Source organism: Centruroides vittatus, unplaced genomic scaffold (assembly GCF_030686945.1).
Source record: "Centruroides vittatus isolate TY-2023 unplaced genomic scaffold, ASM3068694v2 contig_166, whole genome shotgun sequence".
Classification (NCBI taxonomy): Eukaryota; Metazoa; Arthropoda; class Arachnida; order Scorpiones; family Buthidae; genus Centruroides; species Centruroides vittatus.
Window position 1 is genome coordinate 613,322 of NW_027121006.1, and position 13,523 is coordinate 626,844.

General features: G+C 32.8%; 1 protein-coding gene across 1 annotated transcript in view; it reads left to right on the top strand.

Moving 5' to 3' along the window:
* The window catches only part of LOC136968923 (transmembrane protein 134), a 28,928-nt gene that overhangs the window by 3,843 nt on the left and 11,562 nt on the right, over positions 1-13,523 (top strand). The gene's annotated exons all lie outside the window — the stretch shown is intronic.

Genomic DNA, 13,523 nt, shown 5'->3' on the forward strand with positions numbered 1-13,523 from the left:
ATACACATTATTAATTTTATTTAAAAAACTTTGTAACATATATACACACATGACAAAACTCTACCAAATAAGAGACATTTTAACAGAACATAAACTTGAATGAAATTTGTACATCTTGATACAATCTGTAGAAAAATTGATGAAACCATGTTGCAATCGCAGTACAATTATACATTAATAGAATTTACCGACAATGTCCCGCTTCTACATCTGCATTGACTATTTTAATTTGTGTACGGATGTATAGAACTTCATTAGAACACATTCGTTGCCATTATAAAACTTTAAACTGATTTTGAATATGAAGTTATACTTGGGGGTTTTTTTATTCTTTTTTGTCCCCGTGGATGCTAAAAGGCCCTTGTGTCGAGCCCGTCGTGGATTTAGCTGGGTCCGCGAAGAAGCAATGGAGCGTGACGTGTTCGGGACAAACAATTTTCTGGAGTTTTTCGTTTCTCGTAGCGACGGACCGATGCCATAACTCCTCTGCTACAGAGTTGGAGTCTGAAGTAATTTTAGTAGAATGTGAGATCGGTCGGTAGAAGTGTATTGCTTGGTTGAAGGCAATACACTTCTACTGACACTTCAATCTGTTGATAAAATGTATTCTCTTACGATTTATACTGCTTTTGTAGTGTGAGACTTGGTATTTAGTGTGAAATTTCCATTTTTGATGATAATGTTACCAATATTACATTTTATTATTGTAATATTACTAAATATGGAAAACAAAAGAAAACAGCTAAAAAAGGTATAGCTAAAATATTCATTAGACTTACTCTTAAATAAATTATATGTCTAAAAGTAGCTCCACAGTTCGTGTGAATGGTGGTGAAATGTCTTGTGGCAGGGGTTCCCAATCTTTTTTATGCTGTGACTCCCTTTACAAGCTGCGGTATTTTTGCAATGCCCTTCTAAAAGAAGATACCTTCGTCTACCTCTAGCAGACATTAAAATTTCTTTATTATTCAAAGAAAACTCCAAAGAATATAGAATCTTAATAATTATTATTTATTAGAAAACATAAACAGTACAGTTAATGAGAAGGATGAGCTTGCTTTTCTGAGCATAACTTCTCAAATTGGGGCTGAAGTTTTGAAATCGCTACTCTCATTTCTGTTTCTAAATTTATTTGTGACCTGTATTTCGACTCGATTACTGCAACTGCAGAAAAGCCAGTTTCGCACAAGTATGACGTAGCAAATGGTAAAAGAACCTTTGAAGCTGTAGTACCGATAGTAGGATATTCTTGGGATACATTGCTCCAAAATTGAAGTAGTTTGTCTTTATCGAATCGTAGTTTTTAGGCTCGTATCACAAGATAGTTCTAACAGCCGTTCTTCCTCGACTGTCGAAAGTGTAGATGGAGGTGGGGTCGATTGGAATGGGTCTCTAATCCAGTCGTATTGATCTAGATTCTTTGGAAAATATATATCAAAATGGGTGCTTAATGTTGATAAATGTTGGATAAATATCAATTGCAAACTTGGCTCCAGATTTTGAATAGATTTTTCTTGCAGAGAGTCATTTAAAACAGGAAAATATTCAGTATTTCCTTGCTCCTCTTTTATTTTTCTTTTCCACAACAGCAACTTCTTTTTAAATGCTGCAATTTTATCAGCCAGTTGCAGTATATGCATTTTGTTTCCCTGCAGCGATTTATTAAGGACATTTAATTTCACAAATATGTTGTAAAGATATGCCAGTTTTATTAAGAAGTCGGTATTTTAAACTTTTCTGCATTACAGTGCAATTCTATCAATAAATACGTGTACAACTCGTTTTTTAATTCGTATACACGTGAGGGTACGTTATCTCTCGACAACCAACGAGAGTTACAGTAATAAAGTAAAGATGTATGCTCGGCATCCAAATCTTCACAAAGCTTTTGGAAAAATCTTGCCTTTACGGGTCTTGTTTTTATAAAGTTTACCACTTTAATAATTATATCCATCACAAGATTTAATTCAGGTGAAATTTTTTTCGTAGTCAGAGACTCCCTATGTATGATGCAATGTGTCCATTTTGTATTTGGAGCCTTGGTTTTAATGAGAGCTTGAAGTCCTCCATACTGCCCTGACATTGCGCAAGCTCCATCCGTACATACACCAACACAATTCTCTCATTGAATGTTATTTTCTTCCATGTATGAATCTATGATTGCAAAGAAATTCCTAGCCTTCCCGGTATCAGTCTTTTTTTTTTTTTTTTTGCAAAATAACAAATCCTCACATAGATTTGTTTCTTCCATGTACAGTACTGCACATAACATATTAATTGAACATCATTATTACTGTCAGTCACTTCATTCAGTTAAGTGGCAAATAAACCAGAAAGTTTTTCTACGATTTGCTCGTTAATGTCTTCAGCTATGTCACGAATGCGACAACTAATCGTATTGTTAAACAGAGGAATATATTTTTATTTCTTTAGCCGCCAATTCTCCAATCATCACTAATACCCATATCAGTTGCTACAGGTAAAATAAGATCTTCAGCAATTGTGTGCTGTTTCGTGCATTTGGCAATACGGCGAGTGACCTTGTAAGAGGTGAGCAGTGCTTTGGAGAGAATAGATGCTCTGGAAAACAAGGATGTCGACTGATGTTTCAGTTCTCGCAATTTTCTTGCAAAAAAGTCTTGCAGTTTTCCTTGTAAATTACTGTGAGTTGTTTCTAAATGACGTTTCAATTTATTAGGAAGCATACTTTCAGCTGCCAGCTTATGACAAACAACACATTGGGGTAGTTCCACGTGTTCTTTGCTAACATAGGTAAATCCAAAATCTAAATATTGGTCATCGTATTTTCTGTACTTTTTTCATTTTTCTATAGTTTCTTTTCTACTCTTTCCCGAGTCTTCGACACATTTTCTATTTATTTGAATAAAGTTATCCATTTTACGATGCTTAAATTAAATACAACACACTTGAAATCAAAACACTGATTCATCGACGCTTATAATCGACTAAAACAAAAGATTGAACGACGAACAAACGAAAGAGCAGGGTGACGAGATGCGTGTGCAGCGTGCTCACTCGTTACGTCGCGTGCAGGCGACCCGTGCATATTATCTCGCAACTCCCCTAGGATTGGGGCCGGATCATTGCATAGACAAACGAGACAAATGTCTAGGGCTCGGTCAAACTGTTTATTTCGAAAAGATTTGTAAATAAGATAGTTTACTTTTTTGTTGGACAGCTGTATATAATAAACAAATAAACAAAAATACATTGCTTTTTATATGGTTATTGTTGTAAAGTACTGTTTTTGTTTCCGACTCTTCCAACGATTATCGACACTACTGTGTGCCGGAAATAACCGTTCCCTAACGGGTACTTTACGCGGATTCGCGTTAGCATGCCAGGCCTGGACTTTAAGCGTGCACCGAATTCAATAATGACAAGGTTTGTCAATAACAAAATCAAATATTTAATTAATCTTCTAGCAATAAACTATATACAGTATTTAGTAAAAATCAACCAATAATTTATTCAATGAAATTCAGTAAGAATCACTCCGACAATACTCAATTCAATCTATTTCTAACTTAATTCTATTCCCCTTTGGAATCCGACAAAATCAAAGACTTAACTTATAAACAATAATGCTTATAAATTACGGATCCTAACCGTCACCTCAATATACTAGGAACCTATTTCCTCAAACTCTCAAGACTTCCTATAATCGTCGATCCACAATTCGAATAACTCCAAAATCGCCTTGGAACTATTTGATCCTATCGGACACCTCTCTCGTTCACTGATACGAAGCTCACCAAAACTCGTTGCTATCTGGAATTCACCTCTCCGTCTTCACCCGAGACTCGGGATTTATAGTGTGAGGTGACGTCACAATTCTGAATGAGATCACTCCCCTTATTTACATACTTAATGCTAACAATAAACTTTTTTCGTTTGTCTGGCAGCCTATTTTCCGACAATACTCGCTAACCTTTTACACTATTCGTTTCTACAATTTTTCGGGACATTTTTATTCTTTAAGGTCTAGCGAGTCCCTACTTCGTGCTTGTGGGGTCTTCCCCCCTCTTTCTCGGTGCGGACTTACTTTTTTCTGCTCGGGAAGCGCAAGTGTGCGCGAGTTCTACGGCGCTTTTCTTTCGCGGGTGAGTTGGGTTTTTTTTTTCTTCTATTTTTAAGTTCCTAAGGTGAATGGTGAGGAAACCTTCGTCCTAACAAAACATAAGCCCCAAAAAAAATAGAATAATAAGCAAATAAAAGTAAATAAAAATAACGCTTGGACTTGGTTCCTTACATTGTGAATTCTAAAATCTAAAGAAAATGTGTTATGTTTCTTCTTGTGGGAGAGGGAAGGGGCCCGGTAAGAAGAAAATGTCTAGGGCTCCAAAGTTGGTTAATCCGTCCCTGCCTAGGATAGCACCGCAACGCCCCAGGGAAGCTCAGTCTTATGGTATAAGCTTTTTGGTGTTGGAACTTGCATTATCATTTACCATTTTATATTTACCATTGTTGATGCATATTGTTCTTTTATAAAGGAATGGGATCGGATATTTTTACGCCGACCCACGGCTCCGATTATGTTTTGCAGCAAGGAAACAATAAGTATAAAAAGAATTTAAGATTTTGTTCTGATGTAGCATAATTATATTGTCCAATAATTAAAAACTGTATTTCTCTTCTCAAAAACAACATTTACTGATAGGTTTTCCAAGTTACAAATAAATATATGATGCTATTAATGTACATTCTGGTCTTTCTTGTCATCATCTATTCCATACTTATTTATTTACAGTTAGTTTTATAATTAAAATAAATGTTATCTGTTGGAACTAATCCTAACTTATCAAAAATTCTAGTTTATTTTTTCCATATTAGTCATTAAATGATTGAAACTAATATATTTATAATAGAATATCAGGAATACTTTACACAAAATAATTTATATGTTTTGTATAAACTTGCTACAGAAAGTAACTTGAGTAGTAAACAGATGATGCAATGCTTTTTTACTGTTTGTGCAATCTGGAAATTTATTTTATGACTCATTCCTTTATGACAATTACTTTTATTTATATCTGTTTGTACAGGAATTTTTCTATTTTTATAATTATTTCTGATTTATTTTTGACACAATTTAAATACGCCGATTAGGTATTTAAATTGTCAATTAAATGATATCAGTGTACAGAATTCCAATGGATTGATGCCTAAATGTGTTAATTTGTCAAATATTCAAAGCTCTAGAGGAAGAACTAAGTGATTTTCAAGTTAAAAATAAAAATTTAGATAATTTTTACCTTTCAGTGTATATTTTCTAATTTCTCGAGTTGTAATTTAATTGTCTTTATAGAAAACAGATATCTAAAAGCCAAAATACTTTTGAACTAGAGGTTAACTGGTTATTAATCAATCGAATTACGTAATTTAACCAGAGGGTAGACGGCTAAGTTACCGTCTTGTGCTTAGATTAATAACTAGAAATTAATTTTGATTAACAATAATTCAAAAATCTTTGAATAGAAGATCGACCCGAAGTCGGGCTCGAATCTATAACATTTTGTCGTACGGATCCGTCGTCGGTCGTGCCGTCGAGGCCTTCGTCCAGTCTTATTGCGGGCATATACTAAGTTAGATTGCATGCGATCGTAGAGGTAATTGTTGCCGCGGCGACCGAGAATAGCTCGCAAGGCCCTCCCCGGATCTCGGCCGATTTTGTGTTTAAATAAATGCAAGATAGCAGCTTAACCGTCTTTTACGCCATATTTTATAATTTCATTAATTTCTAATTAGCTTAATTTCGGGAATTTTCTATATTTTGGGTTATATTTCCCATATCTCAAAATAATTTAAAATCATTTACATTGGTTTTAGAAACTTCTAACTTGAATTTGTATGTATCTTGTGAAAATATTTACATAATAGTAATGGAATGAATCAGATCATTTACTTTAACTAAACAATAAGCAATTGCTTTTTAATATCTTCTAATGTGGTGATAATTAATTGAAAATCATTTGCAATTCAATTCTATTATGTAAGTTTTAACTGTACAAGATGGCTCAAAAGTCACCTTACTTTGGAACATAATTCACTTAATTCTCGTATACCTAAGATTTGCATATGACTGACTTATAATACCCAACATTGCCATGGTTTATAAGAGAAATAGGTATATCTGAATTGGTACTTATGGATGTTTTGTTTATAATAAGACTTTTAGAATATATAGAGTATTCAGAACGTGTATAAACTACATGGGAAGTATGTCATTGTACATAGGAAGCTTCATAGAAAAATTATTAGCATTATAAAAGCTGCTATTCAAAAATAAAAATACTTTAGTTGTTAGATGTGGAAAATCAAATACTTACATAATTTGTTACAGTGTAACACTTTCAATTCGATGCACATTTGGGCTATTTGCTATCTGTCACAGTAATGATATAGTTCATCTCTTACGTTGCTAATGTGTTGTTACAGTAATTAAGTGAATATAATATACTTTTTTTAAAAAAATTATATCCTTTTTTGTATGAATTACATTTATTATTTCTTTCAATTATTGCTATTTTTTTATTTTATGTTAGAAATGCATATAGATGGTGCTACATTTGAAAGCAGGATGTTGGATTTAGACAGAAATTAATTGATATACAGTAGAGCATCAATTATCCGACCCCCGATTAACCGACCGCGTTCTAATCGGCAAATTCAAATGTCCGCTAGTGATGTGGCACTACAATATTTGGTTACGTCTTGGCTACTTTAATATTATTTTTGTTAAATTTTTGCATGTTTTAGCTGGCAGCACTGGCTCGACCATGAAAGGGAGGCTAGTATTTAAACCAGGCCTAATACACTATACTAATAATGTATTTTTTCATACTTTTCGGTTATCCGACTTTTCAGTTATCCGACCAACCCCAGTCCCCAATTGAGTCGGATAATCGATGCTCTACTGTATGTTGATTTAATTAACTAGTACACTGGAACTGTCCACAATTGACACTGAGGTGCAAAAATCATCTTGCATGCTTACTCCATCAATGTTTAATAGAAATTACAAACATTTTTGGCTGCATTGAGGGCCTTCCTCAAGTAAAAAAGTTGTTCCATCAATAGAACATTCAAAAACAGAGAAATGGTCCAAACAGATTATGATGTGATTTGAAATTCACATTATAAATTAACCAATGTAGTTCATTATAGGGTTTACATATGATGATAAGTACAATGGATTAATAGAAATTTATACCAGTTAAATAAAGCAAAAGTAAATATAGAAACTAATTTAGGAAAAAAGAATGTCTTGCAAGCCTATGATGCAGTTTTTAAAATCATAAGATAAAGTATGGCATGCTTACATGCACTTGAAAAATTGCATAACATAGATGATACAAAACATTACTGATTTTATGGATGACAAATAAAACAAAATGTGTAATATAACTTTTACAAATAAAGACAAAAATATTGAAAAAATTGTATGAACAGGTTAGTTGAATGTTTAGTGGGCTTATCAATTAAAGGTATATGGCATGTATTGCTGAGTCTGAGGTAAAGAGATGTAATTGTTATTAATGCAACCTCCATTTAGTTTAGCTTTATATATTTCTTTAACCTCAACTATTCATAATTTTTTTTGTCAAATATCTTTTGCAAGAGTCTAGCTTCATTCCAACAGGGGGACACTCTGGACTCTGATGTATATTGGGCCCAGTGTGGTAACATATTTGTTTGGAGGTATTGTATATATGTTCTTTACTTCTTGCATCCAGAAATCTGTAAGTTTGAGCCAAGTCTGTCGAATCTGGAATTAACCAAAGGAATGATATATGTCTCAGGGGGCCTGTAATTTGTTTAAGACATTTTTACCATTGGTAATACTGTAGGAGATCTTTTATAAGTTAAAGATTTAAATCTTTACCAATCCTGGTGTAAAATTGATGTATTTCTGGTTCATAATCGAAAATGAAGTGTTCAGTCACCTCAGTGTTTATTGCACCAATAAACATTGAGATTACTAAACATACCTGGTTTGCTGTCTGTCTTTAGAGTGTGCTAGTATATTGATTAGTAATGCATTGCACCCATGAGTAATTGCAATGTCTTAATGTGATTTAGTTCTTGTATTGTGTCTGATGAGTGGATACAATGCATGCATGCTTGTTTAACAAGTGCACAGAAGACTGTGATTTTATAGTGCAAGGAGTGTGTTGAGTTATAAGGTATAAGAAAGGTGTGATGAGTGGGTTTATAATAAATCCACATTATCACTTTGTTGTTATTCATCTCAATATTGAGGTCTAGGAAATGGATCCTGCAGTTGTTGGGTGGTTCTAATTTAATATTAAGCCAAAACTGTTCTTATTTAACATATGTAAGAATTCCTGAATGTTAGGCTTAGTTTTCCACAGCATCAAAATGTCATTGATGCATCTAGTGTATAATAAAATGTTGGGAAGGAATTTTATGAGAGATTGCTGTTTGGGGATTCTCGTGACCGACTCACAAAGATCCCAGAGAGGGGGTTTCTCATTGACACACCATAATTTGGCAGATGTGTTCAATTCTTAAAGGCAAAAAAGGAAGTATGGCATAGCATGTGGGCTAGATCTAGAATCTGTCAGTGAAACAAGTGTGCATTTTGTGTGATGTGGAATAGGAAATCCCTTAATGTGCTGAAACAATGTTCTGTTCAAACCAACAGGTACAAAAAGACAAAGTCAAATACCCTAGGGTTCATGCTGCCATTAAGCATAATAGCCTTTAATTTGTGAGTTCAAGTTGGTTGGTGACTGTGAAGGCATATCCTGCAAAGTGATTGACTAAAAGACAATGTACTTTTTTTCTCTATTGGAATGTTAGATCTCCTTTTGTCAACAACGGAGTGCATTTGTTGGCCTTGTTTATGTCTTTGCAAAAGCAAAGATTCTCAGGATGTCTGGAGAGCGTACTGTGGTATGCTTAAGATCAAGCCGTCTGGCGAAGGCAATGCAATTAAACCAGATCATATTTTGTTGATGAAATTGGCATCTAATGGTTGACATTTGATGTTTTCTGTGTTTTTTTCCAATAAGGAGACCTACATGGACTTTTTTAACATGACCATAGCATTGCTTTTTATCAGCCTTAATAAGAATGACATTATTTCAGAGCCAGTTTTTGCTTAGTGTGATATTATTCCACCTCAGAGTTTATTGTCATTTATTGTAAACTCTAGGATGCTTGCAGTGGAAGTTAGATATATATATATATATATATATATATATAATGTGCTATGTTGGTTAATTTATAACATAAAGTTCAAATTACATCATAATCTGTTTGGAATATTTCTCTATTTTTGAATGTTCTATCAATGGAATGACTTTTTTTACTTGAGGAAGGCACTTCAATGCAGCCAAAAATATTTGTAATTTCTATTAAACATTGCCGAAGTAAGGATGTAAGGTATTTTCTGCACGACGGTGTCAATCGATACATGCAGAAATGAAATCAATATTTTGGGGTGTTATGTATGACATTCTCTAAGTTAGAAGTCTGTTAACAGAACTGCAGAGTTTCAGAGCAGTTGGGTCAATCAGCCTACCAGCACATAGTGAACAAACATCCTCATATATATATTTACTCATTTGATTCACTCATTTTGTTGGAAGTGACTAAAACATAATAAAGAAATGATATTTGGAACAACTGCACACCAGTATGTGTTAGTCACTTCCAACAAAATAAGTGAATCAAATTTCTTCTTGTTCTATTTCTATACAGAAAATTCTCAAAATTTCTTTAGCTTGTATATTACATTTTGGTTGATGGTTGATAGTGGATATTATTTGTGTTATTATAACTTATAAGCAACAAAGTAATATTGTTGAACAAACAACTCTAATACATTGTATTACCAAATGATACACGATACTCCGATACATTGTATTACCAAAGCCAACCACCGCTATATGCTATCGGGCTAAATAATGGCTATAATATTAAAAAATTACCAAACAATTTTGATACCAGAGGAAAGCATTAGGTGCCATCTCTTAATAAATTTAATAATTATAATTTTTGATTAAATAATTTAGATTTACCGGAAGAAAAGAATCGGTCCGGAACGAGACTCGAACCCGCAACTGCCACTTACCGTGCGGACGCGTTCGGCACGCATCTGCACGGTAAGCGGTAGTAGTTGTATTTACCGTATCGATCTAATAGATCACACATTTAGAATCTACAGTATTTGCTTTATTTCAATACAGATCTTTTGTATAAAAACCACAAATCTAGATACGAGAGTTGTTTGTCGAGCATTCGGTACGTGACGTTCAGAATGCATATCGATACCAATAGTCTGTAAGTGTAACAAATCTTTGATAGCTTTGTTCTCTCAATAGTTTGGGGTTTTGTTATCGACTATGATGATAATTAGTTGGTTTGCACCAGTTTTGTCCCAAGTGGGCAGTGCATGTTATTCATCACATGAAACTTAGAGTAGCTTAAAGTTTTAGTTATTTAGCAAAAGATATGAATGAGGCTAGATTTTTTTTTTGAAAGAAAGTGTGATTCAAATTTTAAACTGTCATTAATAAGAAACAGAAGTACTTCAGAATTGTATCATTTGTTACTTTATATTGATCATTTTGCACAGGACAAAAAAAAAGAGTGTTGACATAAGTAGAAGTTAGAATACAGTTCCAGATACCAGAAGTTTAAGTGGGTGTTAGTATAGTATGTTTCCAAATGAGAAAAATGTAATCCCTACAATAGACTGTTTTCCTGTTAGAATTTTTTTTACATTTTAATTATTTTTTTTAATTTTTAGAAAAATTTTATTATAGAAAAAATACAAGAGAGTTTTGATAGAAAAATATATATTAAAAAAACTTCAAAAATATAGCTTGTCAGTTTTCATTGATTTGATATCTTGGCAAAAATATCATTGAATGGTAAGTCTGCATGCATATTTTTCACCAATACACAATACCAGTACAATATTTTTTTATTTTTAAAAAAATGAAAAGAATAAAAAATTCTAATGTGGAGACAGTACTGTATAGATTAGATTTAGTTTTCCTCATATGGAGATGTGCTATACTAATACCATTTAAGTGTAACTTTTTGTTTTTATTATGAAGTGTCTTTTAGAAATAGAAGGGAACAAACATAGTATAATTTTACAATTCTCAATTCAGTCAGGTGACAAAATTAAGGAAGTTGACATTGGTGACTGGTTCTACCAGTTTTCTGTTTTTGACCTTGACAATTGACAGAGATGTGATCGATGCTGTTGTCGTTTTTGAGTCGCCCCTGTGCAAAGATCTTTAATGTTATTTTCTTTGTAGTTTAATAGCAACGTGATTATTTGTGTAATATTTATTGAATTAATTTATATGAAATATTGCTTTGTTTTGGCACGATTACGTTACGTTGCATAATTACTACCTGCCGTATTACCCGAAGAAGACGGTTGTATACCGTCGAAAGTACTCGTCGATTAAATGTATTTACCCGTAATTGCCAATAGACAGTTTTTAAATTTATCTGTTATTAATAAATGGCATCCCTTGTTTGTCTCATTAATTACACTGCTAATGTATATGATATAATTTGTATTAAATTCCTTTTTATGTTTTAATGTAAATTGTACTTGTTTTTATTACTGTTAAATTATTATGAGGATCTTTACATAATGCTATTTTATACTTTGAAACTGCCAACTCCCATTGTTTTTATTGTTGTATATGGACTTTCCCAATTTTGCCCAGAAGTTTTCTGTAGGTTAAGCTAGGAGACGATGCTGGCCAATGCTTAATTTGCACACACCATTATCTAAAAACCACTCAAATGTTATTACTTTTCCAGCTGTTATGTAACAAGGGAAAATACTGTACTCGTATAAAATTTGACCCTTTAGGTTTTTCGCAAATCTTGATGTTTTGAGACTTTGAATGCAAAAAAGTAAAAAAGAGGGGAAAAATTCCTTTTTGTGTGCATGCATGCTATAGAATATATTTCATTTAATATCTCAGGATGGAGTAAAGATTAAGAAAAAATTTGGCATAGTAACTCATATATATGGGTCATCAATGCTATTAAATTTTGGAGTACAGAACTTGGGGATGGGGTGATGAAGGAGGGTGTGTGTTGTATCTCAATTGGGATAGGACTTAATGAAAATTTAACTCGTTATTGGTGTTTACAATATTTTTAAAAATTCATCTTTATTCTTGAAATTAAGCCCTTTTTTAATTACGCAATTCCTTGCTGGATTTTTTTAACAGTACAGATTGGGACATTGTGTTGTTGAAAGATCCATAAGGAGCTGTCAGATTTTTTCACCAAATGGAAAGATGATTTTCAAGCAAGATTTGATAAGCAATACCATTTTATTCTACCACTACAAAGGCAACATTATATTCACCCAAAAACCCAAACCATAATGTTAATGCCTCTTTGCCACTTCTTAGAACATATTTGCTCTTCTCTTCTTAGATTGTGCCAGTAATATTTAATTTTGGATGGTTCACCATCCAAAATTAAACATTTTTCATCACTAAACACAATGTGTTTCCATGTTTCCATCTGATGGTCCAGGGCATCATTTTTTTTCTCCAATTCAATTTGATAGTAATTGGCAAATTTTGTAATTATCTTATGCCTGCTGAGAAATATTTATTTATATTGTCACAAATGTTTTCAACCTAAATTCTATAGGTCATATTCAGGTGTAATAGTGTATCTAAATGTTTTAAGTGGAACATTTGAACACATGTAATTTAAACACACAAAATACAGAATACAAAAACCTAAAATGAAATAAATAAACAACAAACTAAATAAATATATAATAATATTAACAGCAATTAGTATAAAAATAATTAATAAATAAATACATATTGTATGTAGAAAGGTGGATGTGATATATTGCAATTTCTTTGTTGAATTTCCATGCTAAAGGTAACTCTTTTATATCTGTAGCATTAATGCAACCATCAGTTAATTTTCTTTTATAAATTTCAATTTTTTCTTTGCTGATAGCCAATATGGGGGGATGTAGTGCTCTAATGATATTAGCTTTATTCAATTTGACTGTAGTGTCTTCTGGTTTTGTCATCTTGGACAATATGGTGTTGCAATCCCTTTTTTCAATGCTATATTTGTTTTTTTGAGGCAAATGGCTATGATCCTTTTTGTGACACCAACATAGTCTTTTCTTATTCCCAATTGCTGATTCTCGAACAATATTTTGTAAGTGCCTACCGTTTTTTAGGTTTATCTTTGTCATTTTTTAAAATTCTCTATATGTTTGGAACTCTTGAAAAATATTTTGGAGTCTTTAAAATTGTGAAAGGATCGACTCGATCGCAGGAACGACGCGACGAGAAAAATCTCGGAGTTATACCAGATCGCACTTTTCTTTCTTGCCGTTAACTTTGAGTCTCGTCGATTTTTGGTCCCAAATTTATCACTTTTTAAAACTAAATTGCAGACTACGGTCGTTTATCTGTCCAAATGTATGGAGATCTCTCGATTTGACTTTTGTT